Source organism: Dromaius novaehollandiae, chromosome 2 (genome assembly GCF_036370855.1).
Source record: "Dromaius novaehollandiae isolate bDroNov1 chromosome 2, bDroNov1.hap1, whole genome shotgun sequence".
In the NCBI taxonomy this organism is placed as follows: domain Eukaryota; kingdom Metazoa; phylum Chordata; class Aves; order Casuariiformes; family Dromaiidae; genus Dromaius; species Dromaius novaehollandiae.
Genome location: NC_088099.1, coordinates 147,656,874 through 147,679,704, shown reverse-complemented (window position 1 = coordinate 147,679,704; position 22,831 = coordinate 147,656,874). Strand labels below are relative to the sequence as shown.

Sequence of the window (22,831 nt, the reverse complement as noted above, 5' to 3'; positions counted from 1 at the left end):
CTTTGCAGCAGTGGGCACAAATGACCTCGTGTAGAGGCATCCTGGATCCCATCTCAGCACACCTCCTCTGCAAAGCTTACTCCATGCTGGTGCGAGAAGGACCAGAAACATATAATTTAGGTGGCCTTTGCCCAGCAGGCAAGGGGTTAAGGGAAGAGTGACAGTCTCTCCCCATCTAGCTTGATGACAAATGAAAGTCTCAGCAAATCAGGCACACACTTTTTTCTGACTCCTTGTTTTCACACAATTGCAGCTTCCTTAACATCAATGGAATTTCTCCCGATTTACAAAGAAAGGAGAAATAGAACCAGATTCTATACCTGGGACATTAAATTCAATGGGAAGGATCAGACCCTTTATTGCTATCAAGAAATCAGTATAAATAAGTATTTTCTGACTTCGTCTTCTTTTAGCCATGAATACACACTGCCTGTATATGTTCATGTATGTGTAACTATATAAAAGCACACACAAAAATGCTGGGGACTAAGAGGAGAGGCTGGCAGAGAAACCAAAAAGCTGTTGCCTCCTCTGCTCCCTCAGCCCTGAGGACTGCTGGGGACAGAGCCCAGGAGCCTGGCGCTGCGGTCAGTGTGCTGCCGTCACCGTTCCTCTTCCCATTTCCACCCCAAGGGTGGCAGTGGGTGCCCGCACCGCAGGGGCACGGCACCAGTGCATGGTGGGCTGCAGGCTGAGCCACCAGGCAGCTCTCTGCCCCCGGGCTTCTAATCCAAGTAGCAGGAGCATTTTGTCCGCCTCCTTCCAGAGAGCAGATCCCGAACGCTCTCTGGTCTTCAGGCACCATCTCGGCATGAATAACAAGTCTACGTGAGTCTACCGGCAGGATCAGCGCTGCAGCCATTCAGGGACGGGGGCAGCAGGGAACCTGCCCCGGCGGGCGTCACGTGGCCAAGGGCAGGCCGCAAGGTGCGTGGCGTCGGTGTGCATATGCCTTTCCCTTTAGAGACCATCGCCTGAACAAAATTCCTCCCCGGCTGTGCTTTTTCCTTCCTGAAGGCTGTTGTCTGCTGGAGATCTGCCTGTGGGTGGAGAGTGACTTCTTTCACTTCTGATCAGGTATTATGAGGGGCCCTTGAAACTGTTTTGGGATTGAATTGCTCCTTTTTATAAAAATACTATTTTAAGATGTGCTGCATTTCTGTAAACTGAACTAATTATATGATTTTTATTTTCCAAACAGCGGCAAAGGAGACGTTGCTGTTTTGCTTGTTAAAAGGTTTTGTGTTCTCTTGAGAGGTAAGTTGCAAACACAATATGAAACGATTGACTCCTTTTGTGGGAAGGAGACCATATTTTGCAGGAAAACACTTAGCCCAACCTCAAGATGCTTAGAAGGTACTACATGTAGAAGATACTACAACTCATATTTGAGATTAATGGAGTAAAATTGTAAATGATTTGTAGAAGAGCAAGTTAAGAATATGTTCTTTGTTTATTGTTATATACCGTCTTTCATCTTCCTTTGTCTTTGTTTAGGCAATGGCATATGACACACATATATATATATACACACATGCTCACACACACACACACACACACACATGTGTATATATGTATATTTCTACAGGGCTTACTCTATTTGACCAGTCCTGCTTCCTTTCCTATTTTAATGAATCATCTTTTGTAAGATTGAAAACAGGGGACTATTTCAGGGGATAAGAAAAGTTTAAAAGACGTATAGAAGATGTGTTTAGAGAAACAGCATTAAAACTCTCACAAACTGAACATAGGAAATATGCCACTTTCTGAGAACGAATCAGACCTCTTTAGATACATACAAAGATATCCCTCATTCCAGCAGAAACAGCTGAAAAGTTTAGCAGAAACCTGAGAATGAATTACTGGTAAAAATAAATGCCCCCATGGCTCATTAGCAAAAATGATTCATGATATTTTAGAGCTGAAACAAAAGGTTTTATGCTGGTAATATACCTTTAAATCTGTTTCTTTTGCCAACTGCTTTTATCTATCTGTAGAATAATAATTAGCAACTTCAAACAACAGCTAGGCTATTTTATGAGAGGAAGCATTACTTTATTACCAGCATAAAAATAGGGAAGCTGAGGCAGATGAAGTGAGTTGATATTCCTGTGAGGATTAAATCAGGTGCTCACAACACAGATTTGTTTTTAAGCTGGTTATATTTCCCAATAAGAAAGTTTGTTTGGTTGTTGGGGGTTCTTTTCTTTCTTTTAATATAGCAGCTAAATAATACCCACAGATGAATTACTTACAGATGACTTGTAAAGAAAACTTAACCTGCTGCTAATAGTAATAACATGGGGTGTTATAGATGTCATGGTGTGTGGCAGTGCAGGGCGGGAAAATAAGATGGAAATGATAAAATGTGTTAGATGGTGATGGAAGGTTATTTTCCTTTTAAATTTGTCTGTGTATTTAAGAGAGAGTCTTAGTTACTGATTTAATCTGTGGGTGCCTTTAGGTGCCTGTATTTCCCAAGTACAGTGTTACAGAAGCAAATAGCTGAATTAATTTAATTGTTGTTTCCCTGATTTTATTTTTCAAATCGTGAGAAATCATAATAAACAACTCCCCAAAACAACATCAGCTGTTGAAATGGAAACCGAATTTTCAGAAGCAGGCAAAACAGAAAATATTCAACTCTGCAACTAGATACCCCTAAACATAAAACATCCCAGGTTTTCAAATGAATTCCTCACATCTTTTGGGCCTTCATCCACGTCCCACTGAAAGGAATGGGAGCTTTTTCTCCTAGATGCTGAAGACAAACTGAGTCCTCTCCATACAGCACCCCACAGTAATATAATAATAAACCCAATAAAAATAGTAGTTGTCATGGTGTACAAAAAATTGTAAAAGATGACCAAAGCAGTGAAAACTACATATTTACATGTCTTCTCTGCATCTTTAACACAGAAGTAAAATTTATGTCTTGCTTATAACCTTAGTGCCAAAATGTCAAACATTCTCTTTTTATTCTTTCTTTTGCAGTTGCAAAAAAGCGTTACAATCCTCATATGCAAATTCTATAAGCTTTACTGTTCTCCTCAGGTGTGCATGCCAAGTTTTCATTATGAAGGCTCCCTGCTGTGAAAAAAAGGTACATTTTCACTTTCATGTGTCTTTTCCTTTGTGGTAGAAAGGCTTGAAACATTAATGAGTAAACTAAACTAAAACTGTACAGACATTCCTGCAGGAAATTGGGTAAGTTTCTGATTCTGAGGGGAAGAAATTCAACTAGGTCAATAAAATTGTGTGGTTTTTGACACTGTGAAATCAGTTGTCACTAAGGAATTACCCCTGCTATTTTTATTCATGTTAATGGCATTTTATGCCCTGGTGTTTTTGATTTGAAGATTTATCCCACTGAACCAGAAGAATTGCAAAAAAACCCAAATGCATGAAAAAGAAAAAGAATTTCTTTGCAAGTTCATACAATCTACCCTTAAAGATACATGTCTGTAGTGACTTTTTACTTTCTCAAACCATTCTAGTAAGTCATCACACCATGTTACCTTAAGGTATGTTGTCAGATATGGCATTATGGGGAAGTATGATATCTTCATTAAGTCATTATTATATACGGCTACATAACACTGTACATTAGGTTAAATAGTTTAGTGACAACATATTTTTGAGTCTAGTGTATATATCAATATTTTTATATATGCAGGTTAAAAACAATGCCAATGCTTTTTAAGAAAAAAAAGGGGGGGGGGGATATTTTGTCCTTTCCTAGCTGCTCCACAGGTAAGATGCATATGCAGCAGAGCTCATTGAAAATTATACAGAAAAATGGATTTGATTGACAACGGAGGAGTAGTTGATTAAAAAAAAGTCATCTTAGAAAAATGTCTTTTCTGTCAAGGAAATCTCTTTGAAATGAGCAACCTAATGGAAAAAAGAAAAAAACTTTTAGCTCTTGGAGAAAACTTAAAGCTTTATTTTTAAAATTTAGGTAGGAAATAACTCTTTTCCAACCTGCTCTAGAATTTTGGTTTTCTCATGGATGAAACAGACACTGAGGCTGAGATTCAAGAAGGAATTCCTTGTAGACAATTCAGTCTCACCAAACCTATCACAGCACAGCATCATGAATTTCTTCTGAAACAAACCCCTGGGGATCCAGATCCTGCACTCAGAATGACAACTAGCTCTTGCCTTAAAAAAAAGAAAGAAAGAAAGAAAGTGGCTGCATCTTAGAGGTAACTCTGATTCTTAAGTGTTAATGAAAATAGGCTTAATTAATGATTATTTCTTAAAAGAAAAAGAGAAATGTAATACAATATTCAGGACACATTAGGAAGTCAATCATCACTCCATATTATTCTGGCTAAACCTGCAATGGAAGTAGGAGAATAGTCTTTTTTCCCTCTGAAAGGCAGTTGGGCAGCTCAATAGTCTGATAAGCAGCTGGGAGTTGCCAGCCTGTCCTTAATTTCAGCCCTGACCCCTGCTCCCTGTGTACAAAAGCAGCTGATGGCTCACACCCAGTCTTTATGCACAGCCTAAGGCTAAGGCAAACAGTGCTTATATCCAGTAGGACTTTATTTGACAGTAACAGAGGCTGTTTGAAGTTAGCATTCTGCTGCCAATCGGTTGGTGACACAAAATGCTGGCTGATTCCCCTCTTCATTTCCCTTCAATAGTTAAACGTCTTTGATGACAGGGGGAAAGCTGGACCATACCTTCATGCCAGTCTTTATAATTGCATGTAGGTCTCTCTATTTCTGTATGGCACGTGTCTCATGATGCAACCTATTTGAGTGGAGACACCTGATCGTGGACAAAGATCCCTGTGATACCACTGTTTTCTGTGGTGTTATAGAATCACATCTGCTAAACGATATAGTAGTGTAATTTATGATCTCAAAGTGCTTGACAAGCATTTTTGAATTACTCTCCATACCATCATAAGACAGCTAAGTTTTATTTTCCACATTTCACAGATGGAGAAAGTGAGAGGTAAGGGTGATAGGTGACTTGACCAGAAATCAAATAAGTCCTGGAGCTGGAAATACAGGCCCTCGTGCAGGAAGGCACTGAAGCAGATGCTTAACTTCAAGTGTAGAAACATTCTGATTCCAGACAAACACTCTTAACAGAAGGGCAAAATACTGCATGGAAAATTCTCCAGTCGGCCCACTGGTCAGCTATCACAAAGAGAGAATATTAGCCTTAACTAGTCATCTAACAGCCTGTAAATAGCCCCTGACATACAATACAATAGTATTGCACTCTACTGTCTATTCACTTTCCCCAAATAGTATTGATTCCAGCTCTGGAGCACTGCTGAATCCAATGTAGTAGAATAAAGGGAGCAGACATATTGATTTTTTTTTTAAGATTTGGATCATTGCTTGCTAAGGAAGGAATCCATCTTTAGATACATATACTGCAAGGGGAACAAAAGATCCTGCAGAGTAAAATATTACAGGATGCAATTAAGTGTTTTGTTAGTGATGGATTACTTGATTCCTGCTCTGTCTCTTTAGGCGTGTTTCTTTGCTGACAGACCTAGTCTTATCAGAAGCTCTTGAGATTCAGCTGGGATAAGCATTCTGACTTAAACAAAATCCCTTAGATTCAAAATTATACAGTAAATCTCAGGAGAAGTGTTCATCAGATCTACGGTAAATTTTAGTATGGACCCGTCAGAAATACCTGAGATTACCTTTTTGGTGTTTTCTGCCCTTGACAAGGGTCTGAGGCAAGAAATGGTAGAGTATGAACATTTTAAACACACACGTAACTCAAACTTCTTAGCGCCTAAGGAAGAATTCAGTTTAAACCTGGTTCAACAAACTTTTCCTCAGTAAATATGTCAGTACCACAGTTATAAATTAGAATTTGAAAAGAGCAGCCTTGACTTTGAATCCTAGCACCCATGACTCACTTCTGAGCATGTGAATAGTGAAGCCTGTTCTTCTGTAAGTTCCTAAGGCTTGACTGATCCTTGCCAGCAAAGGGAGGGAAAAGCAGATCCTATTTTGACCATGTAGAGTGCACTGCTCTTGAGAAGCTTTCTGCCAAAGCCCACCCTCACAATTTCGCTTTTTATGGGGGCTCCAGTTTTGTTCTTCAGGCAAGAATGCTGCAGTGATGCATCTACCCAGTGCTTCCCTACCATCCCCGATGAGCGTCGCCCGTCCTTTGCATGGTTTTGTCCATGGAGGATGGCAGGGTGGAGAGAGAACTGCAGCTAAGTTGTGCCACTTCAGCTTTCCTTTAATTAATTTGTCTTCCATGGCCTTTTAGGGTCTTAATCCACAGAGCCAGGAGTCTGAATACACAATAGCTAAATTTGATTCATACACACTAGCTTGGAAGTGAATATACCCTTATGATATGTGTGCTTGCATGTAAATCTATTATGGGACTATTTAGAGCCATATACAAGGAAGCAGGCTGAAACCATGTGTGTAAGCATGGGGAGCGAACTACGCATGACGAACAAATTTGGCCATTTCCTTTTTATATTACCTACTAAATACTCTGTATTTAGATATTTAGCTATTTATTCTTTTTTTTTTTTTTTTTTTTTTCAATTGTGTGTGCTGAGATGGCCTCCTGAGGGATCCTCAATTGTTTAATATGAACACAAACTACTGGGACCAGCGGAACATTAAGATCTGGGATAATCTCTAAAACTGTATTTTGGTGTCTGTCATTTCAAGGCTCATCTCAGGAGTTTAAAAGCTGTGTGTGAGAACTCACCATTCATCTGTTTTAAATCTTGGAAGGGAGAATGAACATGGCAGTGGTAAGACCACAAAGTCTATAAAGTGCCCAACTGGATCATTCTAAGAGAATAATAAATATTTTTAAATACATGAATAAATATTTCTTATTTTCTAAAATTTAGCATGGAAAACAATACTGCCTACTCACTATTTCAACACATTATCTGGGTTTAATATAAAGATATGGGACTCTCACCAAAAATCTTGATTCTTTCTCAGCTCTTCAGGAGTTGTAGAATTAATAGGCTGCTTCCATCAAGAGAATATTTTCTTTTTTTAAGTGTGGTTTTAAGTAACACATGGACTATTTCCTATGATCTTGATGTATGTTGTAAAGAAATGACAAGTACTAGGTACTTATTTTTAGATGACAGTTATTTTAGGAGCTAAGTGCTATGAATACTGTGCAGCATATATTCTAACAATACATCTAACACTGATGTATGTGACTGATTTTTAATAACAGAACACACAATATTTGAAGTAGATGAGGTCTTTGCTGGATATGAATTCAGGTAGTATGAGCTAAGCAGCAGCTTTTCTTGCATTTATGTTAGAAAAGTAGAATAGTAAGGTGTTAAACCTCTTCAGTCTACCTGTGTAACAAACCTGTTCGCTTATAATAAAGGTGTCATCTCAGCCTCAGTTTTGCTCAAGTAAGATAATCACAAGTTTGAGTAAAAAACATACTTTATTCACTCAGTTTATGTAACCCTACTCTTCTCTCTTTCTGCCAGCTGAAGAGTAAGTCTAATTTGCTGATGAATACAATTAGAAGCAAATGATCCATTACATTAACTTTAATGAGCTGCAGCAGGTCACTTGGTTATGGATGGCACTATGCAAAGGTTACAGTTCAGGGCAATGCTAAATTTCTAACAGTCATCCACACCTTTTATGCAGTAGATACAAAAAAGATACTTTCCAAGTCCTGCTCATGGAAATGATGTATTTCGTAGCCCTTTGCTATATGCTATAGTTTTAATTCTACAGTTTAAGAGCTTAATAATTCTTAATTAGCTCTTAAAAGGGCATTAACTTAGAAGTGGTCTTGTAGTGTAGGGGTGTGAGAGCAGGCTTTTCATATCTAGCATATTTTCTCAGATGAAGTTCAAAGAACTCATTCCAAGTTTACGTTTACTTCTCAAGCACTGAAAAAGTAATGAACAATATAGCCATAAAACCCAAAGTAGTCAAATGCAACATAAGATCTCATCTGTACTATCAAAAGGAGTTAGGCTCACAGAAGGAATCTTCATTTCATAATATTAATATTGATAAACTATAAAAGGTAAAAATAGCTGAGTGAATGACTTAAAATACTGGTATACAGTGTTGTCATTGCTTAGGTAGTATTCTGTGACTAAAATCTTGAAGCTCCAGAATGTTGTTACGGGAGGAAGCAGCCTACTCCATATTCACATCTAGGTACTCCTTTTATTCCTCAAACATGATTACCCTGACTGAGCCAAGCTTACTATGGGCATAATCAGATAACTTCTTATGGATCCAGTCTGAGCTCCGCAAGAAGTTACCGTCCAAACAAGCTGGAGTCTCTGAGCTGAGTCGGCAGAATGTGGGAGCCTCCTCTCATGGGCTCAGGGCAAAGTAGGAAGCTTGTCTGGGATCATGGCTGGAGGAGATCCCAGCTAACCTGGGAATCACTTAGACAGGTTGGAGTGAGCTCAGGCTATTTATTCTGCTGATCATCTCCAGCAGAAGGGAGGAAGCAGGCAACTGGAATCAGGATCTGTTATGCTACCACAGCTGTTTCTGACCACAGATGAGTTGAAAATTTATTCTAGTTTAGAGATTTTTAATTCCAGTAGGTATGTAATATTAAATGTTGATTTCTAGGGTGATTGCAGATAGATTTATTAATCTGAGGCAGATAGATTTATTAATTTGAGGTAATATTCACTCATATGTTGTCCTTTATTCCTGAACTATCTACAAGTCATCTTTATTTTGAAAAGGTTAAATTTAATAGATGATTAACTATTTTAAGACCGTGATGAACGGCTTAATTTGACTGCTTGTTACTTATTTTCGATTCGCATTTGATCACCTAGGTCATGCACCTTGAGTGGACAACAAACACTTCAAAAAGGGGAATAATGGTAGAAAAGCACAAATAAGCAATGGTGAACGAGGAACACTCTTGTTCACATACAAATACCCTTGTTTGCACATGAATATGGGGTTTTGTATGAAAAAGACCCATTCTCCAAACATGCATGTGAAGAGAAACCCATTCAGCGTGAATGTTTGTGAACCCTGAATAACAAGTGGATGGACAAGCCTGAATCAAGCAGCCGTTCAGACTTTGAGCAAATGGCCGCCAGGGCCAGTTGGCATTATCTGCGCCGCCGGTTCTGTGAACCGCCATCTGCTCCAGAACTGATAATGGACATGGAAGTTGGGTTGTTTGGTAGATATGGCTCATCGGAGAGACAATAGCTATCTCTTTGCAGGATTTCTGCTCGGTCTGTTGCAGGGGGAGACTCTGTTCTTGTTGATCTTTGATATCGGGTTGCTCGCTCTCTCCCTTCTGCCAAGATAAGGTTTCGCTTAATATATATTTTAAAATAGACTTGTGTGTAAAAATACAGAGAGACGCAAACACACCTACATGCATATATATTGACTGTTGCTGAGTCTTATGTAATATTTAAAACATCTTAAATTCAGGCACATGAGTATCTTATTGACTAAGGTCATGTTTTCAGGCCTAGATTTGTAAAGATAAACACCTGTGTATCTTTGAAAATCTGTCTTAAGCATCTTCTAAATTTAAGATCAAATGGAGTAACATTTTGCAGGATTATACTCATCTGTGTTCTGAAGAAAATAACCTGCACTTTTATCAGTGTTTTATAACCACAGTAAAAAAATCAGTACTTTTCAGATATCAGGACAAAGAGTTTGAAACAAAAACTTCCCCGTGCTGTTTCTGAACCAAGTCCTCCTCACTAATTTGAACCCTTCCTATCCAAGAGATAATAATTTTGCTCCACCTTTTTAAAAGTGCTTCTATGTGAGAATATTTAAATACAGACAACTTGTCTGGACTGGGTAGTGCAGTATATTTATCCCAGGTATTTCAGTGAATAATGAGCCTGTTTAAATCTATACAGGGGTTGTAATTGCTTTTGTTCTTCCTATGACAGTTTGGTAGCTATATTTCTATGCAACTGATTTAGTGTAATTTATCTTAAAGTCTGAAATCTTTCCAAGTACTTTTATGGCTTTTGTAACCCCTAAATGACATATTTCTTTTGGGTTAGAAAACATCAAAGTAATGTCTGCATAAAGTGCCAATTTATATTTTTGATTACTGATCTCAGCTTCCTGTAGTCTTAACAATATCCTTTATCATTCCTGGGAGCAGTTGGTTCCATTGTCAGGGCAAGTACCAAAGGTAAAAAAAGCCTAGCATATCTATCCATCAAATATATTTCCAATCAGTGCGGGGTATTCATCAACCTTGTTTTAGCACTTGTTTAGAATGTAAAGTAAAATTTTTCTTTTCACTCTATCCCCCCTGCAGCTTTCTTACCCTAAGGATGCCTAAGTGCACTTCTCACAACAATTGAAATAATTATAAAAGCAAGGATATCATAAATTAAGATGATAGCTGCACCTGGTTCCTAAACTGTACGTCTCTAATTCCTTGATTCTTCACTTTGTCAGCACAGCTATAAGCTTACTCTAACATGCATATGATTCAATATTTACACATTTCAGGGAACTAAAGAATCAAATCTCTATACACAAACTTTGTTCCAACATTCCAATGTTACTTGTAAAGCAGTTGCTCCAATTCTAATCTGAAAATTACAATCTCAGCAAGTATACATAATCATACCTCAGATAGAAAAAAGAGAAACAATTGATTACAAGTTAAAAAAACCCAACAGTTTCATCTCTATTTAATGTGAAAAAAGATATATCATACATGGCAAATATGTACACACCTTTTCAGTTTTACAGTGACAATTTTAATAACAAATTAACACACTGAGTTAGAATTGTAATATGTTTTTTTCAATGCTATTGAAAAACCCACAAAGAACTGAAAGGAAGGGTGTTAGAGAGTGATGATGCTGACTTGTGATAGTCTTGCAGTGCATGTGAATGCAACCGTAACTTATGATTACCTTGCCTTTTTAGAATTTACCTTGCACTGTACAAGAGATTGGAGTATCTGTAGCTCTAAAGCAGTCAGTCAAGTGATGGATAGGAGAAATTGCTTGATTTAAAAAGCAAACAGTATGCAAAAGTAATGGCTGGAGCTATTGGCCAGCTGACGGGTGATGAAGAAAGACTGAAACGGCACTGATCCCAGGGAGAGTCTATTTTCAGCAGACTATTTTGAGGAGCAGTTCTTATCGGAGTTTTAAGAAACATTGAACATTTTTTATGAGAAACAGATTCTTTGGTGCTCAGCTGTTGAAAAGGGGGTGGCTGATCGGCTTTTTGCTTTTCCAGTAAAACCTGGAAAATGTAAAGAAGCAAAACTATCCCATGAAAATACTCTTCTTACTCATTCATTTTTGTTAAATAATAATTTTAGCACCCCCCACCCCCACGCCCAGCTTTCTGAGGCTTGGGGCTTTTCCCGGCGAGCGTGGCGTGGCTGCCATCCTTTGCCGTGAGGACTGCCTTTTAACACTGCAGAAGCCATCTGCGTGGATGCCTTTGTGTCCAAACGAATTACGAAGGATCAATGATACGAGCACATGTTGCACGTCATTAGAGGCTGGATGCGAGTGTGGTCTCTGTGGCACTCTCAGAGGACCGGGAGGCTAGAAAGGAAAGGCTGCCTGTGTGCAGTTTGGCTTCTTGAAAAACTGCCATGTTTCCAGGGAAAGCAGGAAAGTCCCTTTCTGGAGGAAACGTGGGTCATTTCCTTTAATAATGGGCCTAGACCTTTCCTGTGTTTTTACCGACCAAGAGAGGTTCAAACCAGTGTCGCAAATTGGTGGGTCGGGTACTCCAACAGGCGTAGCAATATTTACACAGTCAGAAAGTCAAGCAACTGTGAACAAGTATGTATTATCCAAAGTTTATAAAGAAAATCTTTGTACGGCCAAATGTCAGATTCCTTCATATGTAGTAAAGGGAAGAAGTATGTATTTCTCCTTGTCCATGGGGAAACCTGGCTCCCAGAATCGGCCTGGGCCACCAGGACATGCCCAGCTGAACGTAGCTGCCAGCCGCAGCTTCCCGCAAACCGCAGAGGCGCTGGCGCTGCCAGGGACTTTCCTGGGCGAGGGGGACCTGGCGGCTCACCCGCTGCCAGCCGGGGGACCGAGGCCTCTCCGTCCCGCCAGAGGATTTGTCCTGCTCTTTCTGCAGTAAACTCAGCTGAGCTGCAGCATTAATTATTTATTTGGCCAACTTTTCGTCGGCCGTCTGTTTTGTGTTTTTGTTCAAGGGCCTCAGCTCCTTTCTGGAAGACTTCTCTGGCCTGTTTCAGACCTAGCGCTGGGCTAAAAACATTGCCTCTGATTACAGCCTTGGCTGCATGCCAGATCATACCTTTGAGTACATTACGAGGCTGTCTGAACCCTGTAGAGTTCAGTTCACAAAGGGGCTTGTGAATTGAACCATGCTGCTTAGGGGCTGGTAGCAAACCTGCAAGAGCAAGCTGCCCTCTGCTGCACCTCCACCCCTGCGAGCACTGGTCAGGCCCCCAGCTCTCGTCCCAGCACATCTTCCTCCTCTCAGCACCTTCGTGAGACTTGCTGGGATTCAGGAAAAGGACAGATGTCTGTTCTGGGGGTGGAGGTTGCCAGCAGTCGCGGGACATGTCGTATGAAGCTTGCCAGGCGTACGCTGAATTTGAGCTACTGTAGGAATTACTGTAACGCTTGCTAACTCCTCCCAGTAAAACTTTTGCTTTAGATAAAATATTATGAATTGTTAAATACATATCTTTACTAAATGTGAATTCTCCTGATTAGGAATGTGAATTGTCTCAGTTGTGATAGCTTCTTGCTTAAAGACTGCATTGCCCAACAAATCTTTGCTATCTATGTCTTTTATTTCAGCTTCAGAAGAAAATGAGTTTTCACAAGAATGATTTCTTTGCACATCCAATGTATATATATATATACAATCTGATATATAATTTGATAATAAAATATATAATTTGAGCATGTTTTCCTTGAGTTGGATTTATCCATCTCTACGATAAAATCTTTTTAAAGATATTTGTTACTAAAACTAAACAATGACTAGAAAAACAAATGCAAACTGATTGTGTCAAAAGAGACATTTTCTGATTGATCGTTAAAATATAAAAAATATGTTTGCACTTTAATAATAAACATAGAACTAACAATAAAGCTTTATGTTCCTATCTCTGTGTTTACAAACTAAATGATTTTGGTCTTTGCTTCTCAGTCAGTTGCAGAACCCAAAATGGTTTGTTTCTCCGAAATTTGCTTAATGGAAGGAACACTTATTAGGTATTGATATATTTTTAGTCAAATTAGGATCCTGACATCCTGCCATAAAACTCTTATCTTTAGTAAACAAAATATAAAGAAATGCATACATACAAACACATGTAATTATAAACCTATCAGTATGTGTACATACACATATGTGCATATATGTATATGTGTATATATATATGTATATACATATATATGTATATAATCTACAAAGTATGCACACACAGAGACAACTGCTTAATTTCACAGGACAGTAAGAATTAAAACAGTTATATCAATGATTTCCTTTTTTTCCTAAAGGCAGAACACTTCTGTCGTTACTCTGAAGTATTTTGATACTATTCAGTAAAGTCCCTATGACATGCAACTTCTGTATCTTCCATACTACATTTAATCCAAACATAAGGGAAAATCTGTTTTTGGGACAGTGGACTAAAGCCATGCTCAGTTTATATTCACATGTAGCATGTCAATCTGATAAATATGGTCAAAATCACTGGGACTGACCCATAGTTGCTGCCGGCTCCCAGTAGAAGAGGGCTGGAGGAGCATCTCTTCGGTGCATAGACAGAGCTTTTTCTGCCTGAAATCCTGGAAGCTCACACCCCAGGAGGAAAATGCTGTCCCTAAAGACATGTGTATTTATACCTTTCAGGTGTGCAGGGTAAGGTGATCCTGCTTGTCCCATTAGCTAACCGGTACCCCCAGCTCTTCTTCCTCCCCTTTCCACACCCCCAGGGGATGAGCATTTCTCCCAGCTTCTTTGCTGTGCCCTTTTATCTCCTCCCTAAAAATGTCACCTTTTTCTTTGCCTCTGCCTTGTTTCCTTTCTCTAGCTAACCAGCGTGGGTGTCCATTAACACCCATGAATGTTATTAATACATTGGGAGTGGGATTACTCCTTTGCATTCTCCATGAAAACTGAGGTAAAAGCTCCTACTACTCCCATTTTTGTCTGTCTTTTCTGGAAGGGGAAGTCTTAAGTCTTCTCCCCTAAGAATAAAGGTAAACAGCCCCGATTTGGCTTAGCTTGTCTCCTCCCGGTTCCTTCTTGCTGATCCAGAAGGAGCACTGTTGTTCGACCGGGCAAGCAAAAGGCTGCTGGTAGACAGCTGGAGGCACGGTGGTGTGGCAGCTTAAGTTCAAGATCAAACATTTGCCCTACTAGAATAAAAAACATATTCAGGTGTGTGCAGTATTAATTGTACATGTTGAGACCCTGAATCATCTTCATTCTTAGCCTATCAATAAGCAAAATAGAGTTTTATGTTAATGTTAGTTTCAATGGCAATTTTACTTATTCTCTCCTTTATGATCTTTTGAGGATAAACTGAATATGTTTTTACTTTGGCTTTAATAAAGTTACTTGAATAAAACATGTAACAACAGGAGAATAATACAGTGAAATAAGTGTGTCCTTCTGGAAGCACAGGCCCTCCTATGGTTACAGTTTCTCCTGTTCTGACTTCCTGGTGATGCGTTTGGGTGAAGTGAGGAGCACAATCAGTTCAGAGTTAGTCTGGTAAAATCAATTTTGCCTACTTAGACGGATGTGTTATATGAAACAGTGAGATAAATAAAGTAATATGGAAGATGTAATAAAATTCAGAATTGACAGACCGTGTAATGAAAACCTTTAATGATCCTGGATACGAGCGTCACACACATGCCTGTGCTCTTACAATGCAGTGTAGGCAGTGTAGGTGTGATGGCAATGCAATGCAGTGTAGGTGTGATTTTGGTGTGATTTTGGGGGACCAGTGAATGCTCGGTTTGTCTCAGCGGGAGGCACTAAGTGAGAAGCCCTATGGAAAAATCAGGAAACCCACTTTGGTGCCTACATTTGGACTGAAGAGCCTAGCACTATAAAAGACAACCATCCTTCTGCAGGTTTGGCTTATAGATCTTGACCAGAGCGTTTTCTCAGTCAATAAGCTGATACTGATGAGGGCACTTTTGGTACCCCGATCTCCTCTTACACAGTGTATGAAACAGTGGAGCCTAAGTTAGGCTCTGTCCATTTGCAGGCAGATCATCTCAAAGTTAGGTTCTTAAATTTACTAGCCTTTCTGTTCCTCGAGATTTTCTGTATTGTGCCGTTATAAAGGTGCAATTATGTTCACATTTATGTAACTGTGACATAAAGATTCGGAAAAAGAATGATTTTCTTTTCAATCTGACCTTTTAAAAGTCGTTGTGTTATTTTGATTGGTTTTATCAATATTTTTGTGCTATATCCCATTTTTATCACAATGAGGTCAGTAATTGATTGGTTTTGCCTACTTTCTGTATTCTGGGAATATAACTAGGGGGGAGTAAATAACAAGAAAGCAAACTTCAGATCCACAAAAGACTTAAGAAGGAAAAAAAACCCTGAACCCAAAGCGGTAATAATGTAACTTAAAATCCAATACCTGGCAGAGTGTTTAGGAGATCTGAAGCACTGTATGGTTGTCTAAAGAATCAATGATTCATTTGTGCACTTGCAGCTGATATTTGGTTTAGTATTTAATTGTGTATCCCCCTGTGCTTATAAATAGCATTGGTGCCTTAGTAAAGCAGATTCTGAACTTTTTGCGTGGCACCCTCCCTCCCAAACAATTTCCTGTCACTTGTATAAACTGTCTCCAGTAATACCAAGGCAAATTCAAACACTGATTCATATTTCAAAGCTTCTTTGTGAATTGGACTGCATATGATGATACCCATTGCAGTGACCAGGCGCATCCCTCAGGGGAGTCACAAGGCGAAACTGCTAGCTTCACAGGAGCTCGTGCGGATCCTAAAGGTTATGGTGGGCGCAGGGTTTCCCCTCATGAGGTCTGTTGCCCTGCTCCTTGCTCTTACCAATTAATGTTCGCTCCTTAATACAGCACAGACAACAGCTTAATTGGTCTCAGTGGTTTACAGCCAAATGAAATTAATACATTTTCAGGCACCCAAGCGCCACAGTTACGGAAGGAAACCGTATGCTGAATAGCTGACCGACCAAACAAAGTGTAGTTATTTAACTTTTTAGCTATTTAGCTTTGGGTGCTCCCCTCCCTTCCCGAAACTTGAATTGTTATTATATATTGCCTTAGAATATACCTGACCTTGTCTAAGGCTGTGAAAACACAGAGCTTCATAACAAATATGCTTCTTTTCGTTGTTGCACTGGTACAATTTCTACCCTGTATATCTCTGTTTGACTTTTGCAGCTGACACAGTGACGTTGCATACCTTCTGCACACATCAGCACGTGCAAAGGATTACCACCGGTCTGTGTTAGTAATGTGCCTTGGGCTGGGCTGATTCATGCTACTAATGCTGCTGTTAGAGAAATAGGTCCTAATTTCCAAAGTCTTCACATCAAGTGGAGTACTACTTCTCTTTACAGGAGCTGACCTGGAGGAGGAAGGAGACATTGATAGTAGATTTACTCCTGGAGCCCCACAGCTTTATACCTACAAACTGGCTGAGTCCTGAGATGAGTGCTGCTTTTTAACTTTGCCTGCACAGTGGGAAAAGCTGCTGCCAGTTGGGTATGGGCACCTGCAGGCAGGTATGCATAGGATCATGGACTTTCTGCCTATTCTTCTTTTGCTTTCTACTACATATCTAGTAAGATTTTTAGCTTTACTTAGTAGAAGGTCCAGCTTCAGGACCATTTGTGCTGCTGTTGGTACTTATTTAAATTAAGATTTTTTTTTCTTTACACATACTTAAATTCAGTATCTTGCCTGGTTCTTATTTAAGTGTTTGTGTCTTTTTCTGAATATGCCTAATCAAATATAGCACCTCTGTTTTTCTTGCAGCACTACTGTATACTACCAATGGGGTAAAGTAAGCCAAGTTTCTTCTCCATGTAAAGTCTGATTTCTTCAGAAAGAAAATAAAAATTGCACAAAGTACAGTACTGATTCAATAAATATTATATTCAATCACATGGCTGAATCTGGTCATCTCAGCTTGGAAAGAGTGTAATGACTTCAGAATCGGGATATACTGGTAGAATCAGCAAATCCAAATATCAGAATCTTTGAAATATAGCGTACGCTCAGGATAGAATTTCATTATGAAGGTGGTGATCAAACTCCTCCCTCAGTGCAATGCGTCACCAGTGTCGTATTAAATGGATAGTGAACACCTTTTTGCCATAATAGGCATAATATATCACTACTTGTCCAAGTCAAGTTGACTGCTATTTGAGGGGATCTGGTACACCTTCATTTCTGGAAGTCCATCACATATTGTTTGAAAGAAGCTTGTTTTTTCTGAACAGGCTGAAAGTCCAGCCTCAAATATTTCAAGTTACCTGTTCCTCCTCCCCACCCAGCAACTCCAAAGATTAAATTACCCCAAACCTTTGCTATGCTTCTCAAAAGCTTACTGTTTTGCCTTGTCTTGAAGGAGTAATACAAGATTAAGTCAGTGTTTTGGAAGATTTTTTACCTTTACAATGTATATTTATGTCATCAGGTTGTTACTGTTTGAGCCTCTATTTAGGAAAAGGGTGCAGGACTGACTGACTCGGAAGCACCTTCTCTTTTGTTGTCTGTTTCTTCCTATTTAGCTCTTTCCTTATACCTGCTTTACCTAATAAAAGGGTTGGGGGGTTTTCCCCCAAAAGGAAAAATAGATTTATTTTCAAAAAACACGGCTATCACAAAGACCTTAAAATAGTCCTGACCATTGCTAAGATACACCAGGGAAACACTAAAAAAGGAGGCAAAAATAATATGAAGAAAAGTTGGAGGTGTTACAAGTTCTGCCAAAGCAAACAACCAGAAAAGGAAAAACAAACACCCTCCCCCTACTTCCCCAGAATGCACATGTAAATTCAATCACATTTACAAATAAATTTGCTTTGGTTGTGCTTACACCTTTACATGTGTGCTTTACATGAGTGATTGTCAACATTTACTTATGTAAATACCGAAGACCTGTGATTTTGATCTTTGTATATGCAAATATTTACGCTGGAAGTCATGTAGTAGGATATCACACCTCTGGAGCCACCAGCTGACGGTGTTCTCCCACCATTTGTCAGAGCCTTGGCGCAGCAAAGGCAAAACAGGCCGGAGAAATACTTGACCACGGGCTTTGAGAGCAGGATGGTGCAAGAGCTTAAATCTGTGTCTGTGACGCTGGAGTTAGAAAACAGCACAGCAGGAAATTCAGTGATACCCTTGGAAGCTTTTTTATGGGATGGAAAGCTCAGAACTTCCCTGAATTCTTTGCTGGAATAAAATACGTGAGCCAGATAAACACCATATTAGGAATCCTCCATTGCGCTGTGCAAACTGCCAGGAGAGACTCACATCTGAATCTTCACACTGTGCAGCTTTTTATTGAAAGTGATTTCTGGGAAAGGTATGTTTAGCTCAAAAGGGAAACTTTATCACCATTCATGGTAAGTTTTCTTTAGGCCTCTGTGCATTTGTCATCTATTCAAGAAAATAAAAAATGTAGGGAACTTAGATAAGTCAGCATAGCTCAGATTTAGTGTATGGACTTCGGTGCTGTTATAGGGAACTGTTTGCAATTCCTTCAGATAGGAGAAAAAAATTCCACAAAAATATAGTAAGTAGCTTTCTGCAATCAAGTTCAAGGTAATTTCTGCCTTCTTGAATGAAAAAAGGGCAAATGCACCACATCAAAGACTGATTCTGAGTCATTTGTTCAGCTTCTGAGCCTGGCTTCACATGTAAAATGTTCTGTCCCACACATTCATTTGTGCTTTTATTGTATACTTTAATATCTTCTGTTTGCAATTATAATTTGATCACACAAACAACTTCACATGGGCCAAAAGACTAGAATGCAAAAAAGGATGTTTAGGTCAACAGAAGAGGATGCAGAAGACAAGTTCTTTGTTTCAGTTGTTCTTTTCCACTGGATTTTGTTCTTATATACTCAAATGCACTCTTCTGAAAGGTCGCTCCTGATTCATATTAATTTACCTAACTCCTCATCCAAGCAATCAGCCTAATCCTCCCAGTTTGGAAGTCTTTCTTTTCCTTTTAGCTTAAAATTTTGGTCTGCCATCCTTTGCTGACATTTTCCCAAAGGTACAATAAACCTCTACTATCTTGCTATGTGTTTTATGTTTAAAATAATAAAAAAATAAAATGTGTTTAAAATATCCAAGTTTGCATTTTCATTTTAACTCTACAACAATATACTAACCCTTTCAGCTTAAGGACACACTTTTCAGAGAGAGCGCTGCTTCAGCCATTATTTCCAGAACATTTTAAGGCAGGTTCTGAAGAACATTACAGAAACTGCTAACCTGCAATGATGTCTCAGGCAATAGCAGGTTTTTCCAGGCTTCTAAACAGATGGTAGCCAATCCAAATTCAGCAGTGCTAGCAAGCAACACTCAATAAAACTGTAATTGATGCATATGGTACCTGCTAAGCTGTTTAAAAACTGGCTATGTGGCATTAAATGGAAATTGTTTAAATGTCCTGATAGAACTAGACCTGAATTTCAGAGCAAATCTATCAGATAAGAAGCCTCCACTTCATGTCTTTAGCTTCTAAATAAACCCCTCTGGTTTCATGTTACAGCAGCAGAGCGTTTCTGCCCCTCGTTTTCTAAATACCTGCCAGGGAAACCGTATCTAACGCCACGGTGAAGACGTGTATCAGGTCTTTCAGACTGTAGCAAGAAGCCAGGCAGAAGGGGTCGAGATGTTTTGGTGTGATTCCAAAGCAAATTGGAGACAAAGGAGCATAACGTGGCTTTTTCATCCTGATGATGTGCCCTGCTCAGCGTTTCACAGAAAACACCCCTTTCAGCAGTTTGCTCTCACTGTAACAACAGTGTCAGAAGTTGACTTTTTTGTGTCTTGCCTAAGCAAAAGGAAAGGAAAAACACAAGCATTCAGCTCTGCGTGACACTGAGACTGACTAGCCCACAGAACGACCTGGGAGAAGGTGTGCTGCACCACATTATGAACCACAGTAAGATTTTAATGGCGGCTGGTGAGGCCCGAGCTCACTTGTTAATTTATACAATAGCATGTGACACTGGATCTATTCCTAATTTGTCTCTACTAAAGAAATGAGGACAACTGCAATGTTCTTTTAATTGGTGAGATATTCTAGTAACTGGAATTCTACCCTGGAAATACCCAACTATCAGGTATCAGGGATCTGTTGAATGCATAGCATCCATCAGAAGATACTGGTTTTCAAATTCATCATCACAAATGCTCTCTTTTACCAAGAAAATGAATGAGATTCCTCAGTGCTTAAAGTAAGCAAAAATCTATAGCAAAGAGATATTTTAAGGTATGTTTGTTCTGCAGAGACTAATGCTGTGTAGAGAACCTTAAGCTGATTCTAAATGAGACTCCAGGAGGGTGAACTAGCCCCATTTTGACTATGTTGCTTCTGAAGCAGGCTTGCTTGTAAGGCCTGTCTGGCTCATTGAAAGGCATGTAGGCATACACATAGCACATGAAAAACATTTGAACAGACAGTGAAGGCCACTGAAGCTGCTTTACCCTTTTTTTTTTCTGTTTTTTTTTTTAAAGTATATAGTGACAATCCAAATTGTAGTTCTTTGGGTACACAAATTACGAAAAAATAGGGAGCATGACCTGAGAAGAAAAAAAGAGAACTGGAGTGAAACTGTGCCAGAGTATAGTCCTGCTTGAGAAGAAAATGAAACAGCAGTGGCAGCATGAAGGGTGGGAGCTTCTGCACAGCAGTGTCTAGTCACCCTGAGGTGTTCTGAGACATTGTGGAAACAGTGCTTCAGAGGAAGGATCTGAAGAAAGACAATGAGCAGACATTTACAGGACCTTCTTTTTGGTGTGGCCAGCAATACAGGAGAAAAAGGATGAAGATGTTTGTTGGCTTATTGAGGAAGTGACAGAAATAAACAGGAGCTGAATGGGGATGAGAACCGTCCTCCTAGCATTCACACCCTGAAAGATTATAGGTAGAGATAGGCCATGGTGATTTTGAATGTGGAAATAAGAAGACATTAGAGAGATTCCTAGCAGAGATGATGAAGTCCAAGTGATAGACTGGAAAAATAATCTGAGCAACTGACTACTGTTGGGACTATATTTCATGTAACATGGCAAAACAAAATAATAGAAAGGAGATGCAAGATGATGAGAGGCCAAAAGGATTCTTTTTTCCTAGGGAGATCAGAGAAATCTTAGCTTAGACATATCCTTCAGGTAGTGTGTGGGAAGCTAGCTCAAGCTGTAAGGTCTTAGGAAGGGATCTAAGCTGAGCTGGATACCTGAGTTACAGGCAGGATTGTGCTATTGTTGAAGCTGCTGTAGAAAGCATGTAGAAGGAGAGCTTGGTATAAGTACTGAAATCTCTATTTTAGCCAGTCTGAGCCTGAAGTAACAATTAGACACCCATGAGAAAGTTTCCAAGAAACAGGCCAAGATTTTGATTCGGGGTAGGCCTAAAATAGGAAGGGGTATCTATCTAGCTGTGTGAGCCTGGAGTAGAGAGGAAGATTTGGGGTTATCAGTAAGATTACTGTAGTCCTACTGAGAAAAGAGAAGGGATTTACAACAGAGTTTTGTGGGATCTTCACAGAAATCCAGAATGAACGTGGGGAAATTCCTGATTTAGCGCCTCCACTGCCTGCACATGAAGACAACCAAGAAAGCAAAGAGTTACAGACATTGAGGGAAAATGTGATCTCAGGAAGAGCTTTCAGGGGAACAACAAGGACTAAGGCAGAGCTCCCAAACGTGGCTAGAGACACAGGTAATAAGAAGTTTGGGTGGTAAGTGAATGTCCTTGGAAGCCAGACAGGGAAAGATGCCCAGTGGAGCTGTCAGGGAATCCCAGCCAGCAGTCCTAAACTGGACATGTAGCGAATTCAGAAATTAGGAGAGAGGCTGGATAAGGAAGTGGGGAGTAATATAGGATTAGGGGTGGGTTTTTCATTTTGTTTTTGTTTTAAAATGGGAAAGGCTAAACTGTGTTTGCCCTGTGAGAGAAAAGAGGCAACTGGGACTGAGAGGTAAAGGAAAAAGCTAATTCTGGAGCCAGTTTATCCTAATATGTCCTCAAAAGATTCATTTGAGTTGCTTAGAGCAAACACTTTGTAGCTTTGGGTTAAAGCCCAGGAGTATACTTTTTATCTAAAGAATCTCTTGATGACAACTCCGGTGCTGGAAACGTATGATGTTTTAAAGTTACAGCCATTTCAGCAAGTGCTAGAAACCGAAACCTGTCTGAGACACTACTCTGTTTACACTGATGAGTGGTAGCCTGTAGCAAATTGTTCCAGACAGCCTCTGGAGACAGATCAGGTATGGGCAAAGATAAAATGCTTGGCAAGTGCACAGGCATGCAGGAGATCCACAACCTTTCACAGGGGCTTAACAGTTCCAGGCTTTTGAGAGACCACAATCCACTAGCACCGGGTCCTGACAACTACCACGATTGTATTATAAAGCTCATGATCATCTGATCTTTTCTTAAAGTGCTCTGGTCCATCCTATTACATTAGGATATTAGCTCTCTTTTTTTAAAAAAATATTTCTAGTCCTCATAGTTACAGAAAACCTTGAAAATGTCCCCTAACAGCTCTGAAAAGAGGAGGCAAATAAAAAGAATTATGCAAGTACTACTTTTTAATATTTTGTGA

The 22,831-nt window shown here is 39.5% G+C and overlaps 1 long non-coding RNA gene across 1 annotated transcript; it reads left to right on the top strand.

Annotated features, from left to right (window-relative positions):
• Window positions 1-671: 671 nt before the first annotated feature.
• LOC112982949 (uncharacterized) lies at window positions 672-17,389 on the top strand. The gene is made up of 5 exons (XR_003259113.2): window positions 672-1,077; window positions 1,202-1,257; window positions 2,995-3,103; window positions 16,590-16,754; window positions 17,008-17,389. It is a non-coding gene; the product is annotated as an uncharacterized LOC112982949 (long non-coding RNA).
• The last annotated feature ends 5,442 nt before the right edge of the window (window positions 17,390-22,831 follow it).